The sequence below is a fragment of the Pleurodeles waltl genome, chromosome 5 (assembly GCF_031143425.1).
Source record: "Pleurodeles waltl isolate 20211129_DDA chromosome 5, aPleWal1.hap1.20221129, whole genome shotgun sequence".
In the NCBI taxonomy this organism is placed as follows: domain Eukaryota; kingdom Metazoa; phylum Chordata; class Amphibia; order Caudata; family Salamandridae; genus Pleurodeles; species Pleurodeles waltl.
In genome coordinates this window covers 574,132,032-574,144,581 of record NC_090444.1, presented here as the reverse complement: position 1 = coordinate 574,144,581, position 12,550 = coordinate 574,132,032, and positions in this window count along the sequence as shown.

Below are 12,550 nucleotides of genomic sequence, written 5' to 3'. Positions count from 1 at the left end.
TCTGATAGCTTGATCTGCCAATACCATGCAGTTAAGTCACAAGTGCTGAGATACTTGACAGATGCCAGTGTATCTATAAGCTCATCCGCCCTGGGTATAGGGTGAGCATCAGTCTTTGTGACTGTATTGAGCCCTCTGTAATCTACACAGAACCTCATCTCCTTTTTCCAATTTTGAGAATGAGATTTGGGTACAAGCACCACTGGGCTGGCCCATGGGCTATCTGAGTTCTCAATCACTCCTAAGACCAACATCTTCTGAACCTGAGGCTGTCTATAAAGCTTACCTTTGACAGGTAAACTGTCGCCAGTATCTATGGTGTGCTCACACCAAGTGGTCTGGCCAGATGTCATAGAGAAAAGTTCAGAAAATTGTCCTAGGAGGTTCCTGCCATCCTCCTTCTGCTCTTCAGAAAGACAATCTGCAAGAATAACTCCTTCCACTGAGCCATCAGCTGCAGTGTTGGAGAAGAGGTCAGGGAGAGGGTCACTCATCTTCCTGTCCCTCATCAGTGGCCATGAGTAGGGTTAAGTCAGCCCTATCAGAGTAGGGTTTCAGGCGGTTCACATGAAGTACTCTAAGAGGACTTCTGGGAGTGCCTAGGTCAACTAAATAAGTGACCTCACCCTTCTTTTCCACTATCCGGTGTGGATCACTCTATTTGTGCTGGAGTGTCCTGGATGCCACAGGCTCCAGTACCCACACCTTCTCTCCTGTTTGGTACACTGTCAGGACAGCCTTCTAGTCATGCCATTGTTTCTGTAACTCCTGACTGGCCTGAAGGTTTTTAGTGGCTGTTTTCTATGTACTCAGCCGCTCTAGATCTTAGGCCAAGTACATAATCCACTATATCTTGTTTAGGGGGCTTCAAGGGTTGCTCCCATCCGTCTTTTACAAGAGCCAATGGGCCCCTAACAGGGTGACCAACAAGGAGTTCACATGGGCTATAGCCCACTCCCTTCTGGGGTAACTCCCTATAGGCAAAAGGAAGCATGGTAACAGGACATCCCATCTCCTTCAGAGCTTTTCAGATAGTCCCATAATCATACCTTTGAGAGTTTTTTTTATTTTTATAAACATTTTTTATTATTTTCGAAAGGAAGGGAAAAAAAAGGGAAGGGTACAAGGCAAGGAGCGCATACATCTTACAAAATTTTCATTTCCATCTTCAAAGTAATAGATAGCATCTTTGTTGTTTGAGAGGTTGACAATTGTTGTAGCAGCCTTTCATTCCTTTCAACCATATTATAATCATGTGTCAATACAATATTTTCAGTGATTTTTGGCATGTGATCATTCTGGTTTATGTCAATAGTTCCAACCATCGTCCCCAGATCTTTCTGAATTTTTGTGGGCATCCTCTGGATTCGAAGAGTATCTTCTCCTGATTGGCACACCAGTCCACCCCTCTCTTCCATTTTTGGAGCGAGGGGCCCCCAGGGAGGCTCCATGCTGCTGCAATGTCTCTGTTGGCAACTAGTAATGCTGTGGCTTGTAGGGCACGTTTTGCACGTGTACCCTCCATTTCTTCCATTATTCCTAATAAAGGTAATTTTGCGGATTTGTGTACCTCTTGCTCCAGGGCTCTTTCCAGTTCCTGAAATACCCCATCCCAATATTTCTGTATTGTTGGGCAGGTCCATACCATGTGGAAGAAGTCTGCTGGGTCGCATGTGCATCTTGGGCATCTGGGAGAGGGGCAGGCTCCCATTTTATGAAGTCTGGATGGTGTGTCAGGTATGCTTCATACAGGTAGTAAAATTGTATTACTCTGAATCTAGTTGACACCGCCAGTACCTTGGGTGCCATTAGGGCCTCTCTCCACTCCGCTTCCTCCAGGGTGTTCCCACCCAGGTTTCCCACTTGGTCCTAATTGTGACTAGTTTGTCCGGAGTGTTATTAACTAGTGTCTTGTATATTTGCGAGATGCCTTTCCCTTCTAGGTTTCCCATAAGTAATTTGGCTTCAAGCGGGTTAAATTCTGGCATGTGGCCTGTGGTGGGCACGTGTATTTTTAGGGCGTGTCGTAGTTGGAGGTATCTGAAGAATTGTGTTGCGTTTAGTTGAAATTCCGTCTGGAGCGCCTGAAATGTTTTCATGGACCTCCCCCTCCATATGTCCCCCACCAAGGAAATACCTATTCGGTCCCATTCTGTAAATCCCTTTAGTGCAGCTGAGGCGCTCAGCCATTTCCCACTCCACACCGGGGTCTGGAGGGTGATAATGGTGTTCCAATTGGTGTACCACAGAGCCGCTCACCACGCCAGAAAGACTGCCTTAGTTATGTCTTCCATATCTCGGGGGAGCGGCGAACCGTAGAGCATGTCAAGAACACCGGGGAAGCCTAGGATTGTCAGTTCTGTTTTGTAGGCGGATCGTCCCACCCCCCCATTAAACCAATCGTGGATCACAATTAGCTGGGTGGCCAAGTAGTACAAGTAGGGTTTTTTGCGCCTAGGCCTCCGTCAAATACTCCCTTCCGACAGTGGTGTATTGCAACTCTGTGTCTGGCTCCTCGCCAAAGAAATTTCCCTTTGATGCCTTCAAGGTTCTGGAACCAGGAGTGGGGGATAGGGAGGGGAAAATTCTGAAATATGTATAGGAGCCTTGGTAGGATCATCATTTTATACAAGGCCACTCGGCCCATCACATTTAGTGGCAGGGTTTGCCATTTCTGTAAATCTGTTTTAATTCGTGTTAGCAAGGGGGATAAGTTCTTGGCCCATGTCATCTCAGGCAGGAGGGATACCCAGATACCCAAGTATTTGAAGCTGAGCCTACGCAGGGGTATTGTGCTTTGCCAATCAAAGCAGTCCCGTGAAATTGCCAGCGGGATCAGAACCGATTTAGTAGAGTTCATTTTGAATCCTGATATTTGTTCATATTGTCGTAAGAGGTTAAGACTTCCTGGGCCGGTTATGCTGGGCTCTTTCATGTATAGCAAGACATTGTCTGCGTACAGTGCTATTCTGTCCTCATGGGAGGGGCCCCACCTTCACCCGTGGTAGATTGTGTCGTTCCTGATCATCTGGGCCAAAGGCTTGATGGCCAGGGTAAATAAGAGGGGGGACAAGGGGCATCCCTGCTGCGTGCCCCTGCGGATATCAAATGCAGGGGACAATATCCCGTTGACTAGCACCCGAGCCGTAGGGTTGGTGTACAGTGCTTGGACCCATCGACGGAATTGTGCTCCAAACCCTGCGCGTTGGAGCACCAGGAGAAGGAAGCCCCAATCAACCGAATCGAATGCCTTTTCAAAATCGATGAGCAGGAGGGCAATGTTTCGGGGCAATCGGTGTCTCTCTGTTAAAGCCACATGTAATCTGCGGATGCAGTGCCGTGTACTACGGGTTGCCATAAACCCACATTGATCTGGGTGTATTAATTGCGGTAGGACCCTCTTGAGACGAGTGGCTAGGATGGATGCAAAGATTTTAACCTCCATGTTTATTAGTGATATTGGTCTATAGTCTGCGCAATGTGGTGAGGGGGGTTGGGTTTTGGGGAGTACCACAATCGTGGCGGTGTCTAGCTCTTGGGGGAAGGACCCTTTTTCACCGACTTCCATGTAAAGGCGCAACAGGTGTGGGGTCAGTTCTTCTTTATATTTTTTGTAGTATTCCAAGGGGAACCCGTCAGGGACTGGCGTCTTGCCCGTGCCTAGAGTTGAAATTGCTCCGCCAATCTCCTCTATCCCGATGGGTTCTTCCAATGATCGTACCTCCATCATGGGTAGCTGTGGGAGGGGGATCCCCTCTAGTGTTTGACTGGCCTGGTGTAGGTCTATTTGTGTGGATGCTTGGTATAAAGAGGTGTAGTATGTGGCGAAGGCATTTGCAATTTCGGCGTGTCCTGTGACCAGGATGGTTCCCTTATTATAGACTTTGGGGACAATTCTGGAGGCATGTTGATGGAAAATTAGCGAGTATAGCGTTTTCCCGGTCTTATCTCCCCACCCGTACAGTCTCCCGGTGTTTGCCCTCCATATGTATTTTGCCGTTTCTAGGGAGCGGTCTCGGATTTCTTCTCGGATCAGAAGGGGTTGCCTCCTGAGCTTCTCGCTTGGGCTTGTTACGTTTTGGTTTTCGAGGGCAATCGCCCGGAGTTCTAGTTGTGTAATTACTTGGGTTTTGGCGCGTTCTTGATTACGTATCCGGTTTTGTGCTACCCCTCGTAGTACCGCTTTACCCGCTGCCCATAGGGTGCCTGATGTGGACACTGATCTATCATTGAAGTGAAAATATTCTGTTAATGCTTGCTGTATTTGTTCCCTGTACTGTTTGTCTTGGAGGTACCATGCGTTTAGTCGCCATATCGGGCGGAGCTGGGTTTGCGGTTGGCCCAGAGTGAGCCGGAGTGGAGCGTGATCTGAGCTTCCCCTCGCCAGAATTTCAACGTGTGTAAGGGCTGCACATTCAGTGCTTGGGAGGAGTATCAGGTCTATTCTAGATTGGGAACCATGAGCTGCCGAGGTGTGAGTGAATTGTTGCTTTCTAGGGTGCCATATTCGCCAGGCGTCGCATAGCCCTGTCGCTGAGAGCCAGCCGTTGATTTCTGTCGCTAGTGTAGACCTATATATTGAAATTGGTCCGGTTACGTCAAGGGCTGGGTTTGGAGTTGCGTTGAAGTCCCCACCTAGTATAGTACGTCCCGGGGGTAGGTCAGAGAGGAGTGTAGTGACTGCTTGGAGCGTACCTTTGAGAGTTTTAATAAATCTCTCAACCAACCCATTTGTCTGAGGATGGCAAGGTGTGGTGAACATTGCTTTCAGGTATGTAGACATGAATTTACTACCTCTGTGTGACACCACCTCTTTTGGAAAGCCCACCCTGGAAAATATTCCCAAGAGGGCTTTTGCCACTGCAGGAGCTGTAGTGGTCCTCAGAGGAATTGCTTCTGGATATCTAGTGGCATGATCTACCACCACCAAGATAACCCTATTGCCAGAAGCAGTAGTAAGGTCAAGGGGGGCAACTGTGTCAACCTCTAACCTTTCAAAGGCCACCCGACCACTGGCAGTGGGATCAAGGGGGCCTTTGGGGTGCCACCAGTCTTACCACTGGCTTGGCAAGTGACACAAGAGTTGCAAAACTCTTTTGTGTCTTCTGACATGTGAGGCCAGTGAAAGTGAGGGACCTGTCTGTCCCAGGTATTGCTGTGCCCCAAATGTCCAGCAAAGGGAATGTCATGTGCCAGTGTCAGAAGAAACTCCCTATACTGCAAGGGAATGACCAGTATCCTGTTAGCACCAGGTTTTGGATCCTTGGCATCTGTGTAAAGGAGATTATTTTCCCAGTACACTCTGTGAAGAGTCACTGACATCCCCTTCTTCCTGTTTGACAGCTTGCTGCCTCAAACTCTCAAGTGTGGGACAGGTTTGCTGAGCCAGACTTAACTTCTCCCTGGCAGGCCCCCTGCACCCAAAAGCTCAGTTGGATCAGCCTGAAACTCATCTGGTGTAGGTTCTGCATAGGGAGTATACTCCTCATCCTCAAAAGAGGAATCTTCAGTCAAGGGAGGGATAGTGGATAAGGGTTTACCCTTTCTATCCCTAGTTTTTGGGAGCACTTGATCCGTTGTTCCAGGATCCAAGTTTCCCTGTCCTCTTTGCTTATTGGCCTGAGCCCTAGTCAAAGTAAATATATACCCAGGAATGCCTAGCATTGCTGCATGAGCCTCCAATTCCACCTCAGCCCAAGCTGAAGTCTCCAGATCATTGCCTATTAGACACTCTACAGGTAGGTCTGTGGATACCACAACTTTCTTTGGACCAGTAAGCCCCCCCCCTCCCCAGTTGAGATTAACAACAGCCATGGGGTGGCTAACAGTGTTATTATGGGCGTCAGTCGCTTGGTGATGACCAAGTAGGTGTTGCTCAGGGGCTACCAGTTTTTCCATCACCATTGTGACACTGGCACCTGCGTCCCTGTAGGCTTCAACCTGAACACCATTTATTAAGGGTTGTTGCTTGTAATTATCCATATTAAGGGGACAAGCAACAAGGGTGGCAAGGTGAATGGCACCATCCAAGACTAAAACAGGGTCAGTGGTTTTCCTAACTAAACCAGACCCGCTACATTACCTAGAGTGAGCCCTGCTTCACCCTTGGACTGGCTATTTGTAGTGTTGTTTTCCCACCACCACTGCCATTACTATCGGCACTAGTGGAAGCAGTGGGGGTTGTGGTGGGAGCTTTGGTGTTTTTCTTTGGACAAGTACTGTCCCTTGCCCAATGGCCTTTGTTCTTACACATATAACACTAAGGCGTTTTATTCTGTTGGTTGGAAGAGGATTTAGACCCACCCCCAGAGGATTTTTGTGGGCCTGATGAAGACTCTTGCTTTTTATCTTTGTCCCCACCTTTGTCACATGACTTACCATCCTTCCTCTTGTCTTTGTCACCCCCTGTATGAGTGCATGGGCACTATTACTATAATACACAACTCCTACCTCACCCTCTGCGGGGAAAACAATCTAAGATGGAGTCGACGCCCATGCGCAATGGAGCCGAAAGGGGAGGAGTCCCTCGATCTCGTGACTCGAAAGACTTCTTCGAAGAAAAACAACTTGTAACACTACGAGCCCAACACTAGATGGCGGGATGTGCAAAGCATGTGAATCTGCAGCGTCTCATGCCACGAACAGATGTACACTGGGTAAGTGACATTTTCCATATATATATATATATACATAGATATATATATATATCTATATCTGATAGAGACCTCTAGCTGCAGATTCCTTACCGTAGAATTCCCTGGCGTCAGCTTCAAATCCTGAATTTTTCTGCTGAGCAGTACCAGTACTGCTGAGCGCGCCGTCGGTGGCGTCGTTCGGATCCGCGTGCGTCGTCCGGCTATGTTTGGCATCATCAGCGTTGTTGGAGCCGTCTGTGACGTCACGGTCTTCTATATAGGCACCACCCCGGCGCGACGTCCGTTCTTTTCCTTCTGCGCCGGTTAAGCGCAGATCCGGAAAGAGATACCCTTTTCTTCGATGGACGTCAAGGTTTTTCGCATTGATCGTTTTAAGCATGTCTTCTAAAAAGACTGGATTCAAACCGTCTGGTGTATGTCATCTCACCATGTTTGTCACGGATCCACACAGAGTGTGTCTCTGGTGTTTCGAGAAGGTTCACGACTCGACTTCGTGTTCCGACTGTCGGGTCATGGCTTTGAAGGCTTTGAGGGAGAGATCCCTCAAATTTCTTGTGGCCCGACAGCCGTCTTCGGTCGCCGCGACTTCGAGGGGGTCACGGTCCCACAGTAGGAGGAGGTCGCAGTACAGCTCCCGGAGCCCCAAGTCCTCTTCCTAGCATTCGAGGTCATCGATCATTCAGGTAAGAGGCACAAGAAGAAGAAGAAGTCCAAGCGGACTTGGCTTTGCCACGCCCGTCAGCCTACAAGGTGTCTAGGGAACGTCGACGTTCCGAGCGCGGTTCAGAGGAGCTGTCGCCAGGGCCAACTCTGCGTCTTCCCCCTTTTCCGGGGACCGGAGCGACCCCCGCTCAAATAAAGGAATTTTACGAGGCCATGCGCCTTGTTTTTAAGCGGGCTGCACCCTTGGGTGGGTCTCCGGTCCCTGCGGGGTCAGCAGGGGCCCCATCAGGTTCGACGTCAGCGGCTTCGGCCTTGGTGCCGTTGGGGACCCCAGGTTCCGTTAGCGGATCCAGACCGGCGCCGGTCCAACACAGTCGAACTCCTCCAGCCCCAGGTCCGACATTGATAATTCCTCCACCACCGGCGCCCACCGGTGGTAGCACCGTCATCATTCCGGATGAGCCGGCGCAACGTTGTAAGATGCCGACTCCGACTTAGACGCCGCCAATTAGGCCCATATCATTGCCTGAGCCTTATTCTGAACAGCCAGGCACAGGAGAGGAGTGGGAGGGGTCTGAGAACCCTTTAGAGTATGACCTGGAGCAAGAACAGGACTGGTATGAGGATTTAGGGGAGGTCAGTGGGCTGGACACGTCTCCAGATACTGGTATGCTCTCTCTTCCTAATGTGGCTACAGAGGAGGGAGCTTCTTATGCTATGGTGGTGCGTAGAGCAGCTGAGGTCTTGGACCTAGACTTTCCCACGGTGCCAGTCAGGACAAATCTTCTGACGGAGGTGCTTCAGCCGGGGGGAACTACATCAGAGCCGATGTTGTCCTTCAATGAGGCCCTAACGGACGTCCTTCTGGGAACATGGTCCAAACCTAGCACAGGGGCTTCTGTGAATAGGACAGTCAGCCACCGCCATAGACCTGCTCCAAGCAACCCTAGTTTACTTGCCCAAAACACCCCACCCCGGAGAGCTTGGTGGTCCAAGCCTCTACTTCCCGTGGTGCCTTCCCTTCCGCTCCCCCGGATGAGGAATCCAAGAGGATGGATCACCTTGGAAAGAAAATGTTTTCTTCCTCCAGCCTGGCATTAAGGTCAGTAAACACCTCTTGCCTATTGGGGCGTTTCTCCCATACATTATGGGATACAGTGGCACAGGTGCTGCCCCAGGTCCCGGAGGGAGTACAGGATACTCTCACCCAGGCTGTCACGGATAGGAGGGATGCAGCAAGTTTACAATCAGGTGTGGATTGGACACGACCGACTCGTTGGGTAGAGCAATTGCGTCAATAGTGGCCCTACGTCGCCATGCCTGGCTAAGTTCAACTGGCTTTTTAGGGGATGTCCAGTCAAGTTGGATGGACATGCCCTTTGATGGCTCTCGCCTTTTTGGTGAGAAGGCAGACTCCGCGCTTGAGAGGTTCAAGGATTCTTGAGGTATGGCCAGATCCTTGGGCCTTTCAGCGCCAGCTCGACAGCAGTCTGTCTTCTGTCCTTTTCGAGGCTTCGGAAGGGGCGCAGTACCACGCCAGCCACAACTCAGCCACAGTCCTCAGGCTTCACACCATCCTGGGAGAGGACGTAGTCATGGTACCATCAGACCCAGAGGGTCTTGCCAGTGGTCGGCCACCACACAGCCCCCCTCCACTGTGCCCAAGCCCTCCTAGTGTGGTTCTGCAGGGCCATGTCAGTCCAGTTGGAGGGAGGATTCAATTTAATCTCCCTCACTGGCATTCTATCACAACGGACAAATGGGTCTTGCAGATCATACGGAAGGACTATTCCCTCCCCTTCCAGTCTTTTCCTCCCTCTATCCCTCCGACAAAAAAAACAGCTGATGGAGGACCATTTGGTTTTGCTCTGCGAGGAAGTTTCGCCTCTCTTGGCCAAGGGAGCTATAGAAAGGGTCCCGATGTCAGAAGTAGGCAGTGGTTGTTATTCCCACTACTTTCTGATACCCAAAAAGAACAAGGGTCATCGCCCTATCTTGGATTTAAGGGACGTGAATCTCTTCCTCAAGAAGGAGAAATTCAAGATGCTCACTCTTGCTCAGGTCTTGTCTGACCTAGACCAAGGAGAATGGATGGTAGCGTAGGACTTGCAGGATACATATTTTCATATCCCCATCCTGCTCACCCACAGGCGTTACTTGCGGTTTAAGGTAGGCCAAGAGCATTTTCAGTTTACTGTGCTCCCTTTCGGTCCCAGCAGTGCCCCTCAGGTGTTCACAAAGGTGATGGTGGTGGAAGCAGCTCATCTGCGCAGGTCAGGGATTTCAGTCTTCCCCTACCTAGACGATTGGCTGTTGAAGGTTCTGATGCCCTAGGCTCCCGTCACTCCCCTCCAGACGACAGCAAACCTCCTGCATTCACTGGGGTTCACTATCAATGTGCCGAAGTCACACCTGATCCTTCTCAGAAGTTTACTTTCATCGGAGCTGTTCTGGACACAGTGCAGTATCGGGCCTATCCTCCGAGCTGCGAGTCCAGGATATTCAGGTTATGATACCGATGTTTCAGCCTCTATCCTGGATTTCGGTGAGACAGACTCTGAGGCTGTTGGGACTCATGGCTTCCTGCATCCTATTGGTCAAGCATGCCAGATGGCATATGATGGCTCTGCAGTGGGACCTGAAGTTCCAATGGGCACAGCATCAGGGAAATCTTACCGACGTAGTTCAGATCTCGGAGGGAACTGCAAAGGATCTGCAGTGGTGTTAGGTCAAAGGCAGACTCCTCTCCCTTCCCCAACCAGATCTTATAGTAGTGACAGGTGCGTCACTTTTAGGATGGGGCGGCCATCTGGGAGAGAGGGGTCTCTGGCAGAGTCCGGGCTCCACCGCCGTTTTTTCCACGGATTTTTCCCTTGCTGCTGAGCCCCTGCTGCCCCGCCCACTTCACTCCCATTGGCCGCCCCACTCCCACCTCCAAGCTGCTCCTCCCTCCCTCTGCCCTTATATGGAGGCCACGAAGCGGTGGTAGAGAGCGACCTTTGACCCTGTCACCAGGCAGGTCGCTCCCCCCATCTGCCACGCAGCCCCCTGTGGGTTGAACCTCCGTTGCCGCTTTTGCCGCCTGACTACTCGCTCCCTTTTTTCTGTACCCCTGCGCTTGGCTTCTGTGCCACTTCGTTTTTTCATTCTGTGCCCCTGTGTTTTGCTTTCTGTAACCCTGTGCTCTGTTGTCCCTTTCCCGCCGTTTTTCCCCGGGTTTTTCCCTTGCTGCTGAGCCCCTGCTGCCCCGCCCACTTCACTCCCATTGGCCGCCCCGCTCCCACCTCCCAGCTGCTCCTCCCTCCCTCTGCCCTCATATGGAGGCCGCGAAGCGGTGGTAGAGAGCGACCTTTGACCCTGTCACCAGGCAGGTCGCTCCCCCCATCTGCCACGCAGCCCCCTGTGGGTTGAACCTCCTTTGCCGATTTTGCCGCCTGACTACTCGCTCCCTTTTTTCTGTACCCCTGCGCTTGGCTTCTGTGCCACTTCGTTTTTTCATTCTGTGCCCCTGTGTTTTGCTTTCTGTACCCCTGTGCTCTGTTGTCCCTTTCCCGCCGTCTTTTCCCGCCGTTTTTTCCCCGGGTTTTACCCCGGGTTTTTCCCTTGCTGCTGAGCCCCTGCTGCCCTGCCCACTTCACTCCCATTGGCCGCCCAGCTCCCACCTCCCAGCTGCTCCTCCCTCCCTCTGCCCTCATATGGAGGCCGCGAAGCGGGCGCAGCGCTGGCGCGCCGAAGGCGCACCTAAGGCAAGCCCGTCTGCGCCCGGACCGCACCCAGCACCAGAACCCCTGGAACCCGCAACGCCAGACTGCACTACGACGCAAGCACCCTCCACGCACTCAACACCAGACGAGACCACCCCTGCTACCGGGCCACCCCGAAACGCACTCAGGGGGCCTTTCACCTGCCGGAACTGCAGTTTCACCAGCATCCAACCCTCCACACCACCAGCCAGAGAACCCAACCACCTCCGCTGCATCCTCCTCAACACCTGCTCCGCTCGCAAACACGCCATCGAACTTTGGGACCTCCTAGACTCCACCGCCCCCGACGTCGCCTTCCTGACGGAGATCTGGCTGAACGCCACCTCAGCACCAGACATCGCCATAGCCATCCCACAGGGCTACAAGATCTCCCGCAGAGACCGCACCAACGGAGTGGGAGGAGGAATCGCCATCATCCACAAAGACTCCATCAAAATCTCAACGAACACTGATGACACCCTCACCACCGCCGAGCACATGCACTTCCAGATCCACACCGACCCCAACACCACCCTCAGAGGAACTCTCATCTACAGACCTCCCAGACCCCGCCCACAGTTCAGTGACACCATCGCCGACCTCATCAGCACCCAAGCCCTCGCTTCCACGGACTACATCCTCCTTGGGGACCTGAACTTCCACCTCGAGAACAACAACAACGCCAACTCCACCGCCCTGATCGCCAACCTCGCCAACCTCGGACTCAAACAGCTCGTAACGACACCCACTCACGCCGCTGGACACACGCTTGACCCCATCTTCTCTGCAAGCCCCCACGTCTCCTTCAACCACACCACCGAACCACACTGGACCGACCACAGATGCGTCCATTTCACCTTCAGAAAACCCACCACACACCACCGCACCCAACAGCTACCACGCCGCTGCTGGGGCAAGGTCACCGAGGACCAACTGACTACCGCCCTCGCCCTGAGACCACCCACCGGCCCAGACACCGCCGCGACCAACCTCACACAGTGGATCAACGACTGCGCCAACACCCTCGCCCCTCTCAAGACCTTTACAACCAACCACACCAACAAGAAAGCCGCCTGGTTCACTGAGGACCTCCGGATCTGCAAGCACACCTGGTGGAAGCTGGAGAAGAAATGGCTCCACGACCGAACACCAGACAACCACACAGCCCTCAAGAGCGCCACCTGCAGACATAACCAACTCATCAAGACCGCCAAGAAGACCGCCTTCAAGGACCGCCTAGACAACAACGCACACAACACCAAAGAGCTCTTCAGCATCGTGAAAGAACTCTCCAACCCCAGCTCCATCACCAACGACATCCCGCCATCTCAAGACCTGTGCGACTCCCTGGCTACCTTCTTCCACTGCAAGATCACCGACATCCACGACAGCTTCAACCCCGACTCCCCCGCACCCACCACCCCTGCGACTACCACTCGCACCAGTCGCCTGACCGTCTGTTCCAGTGTCAGCGACGAAGACACCATC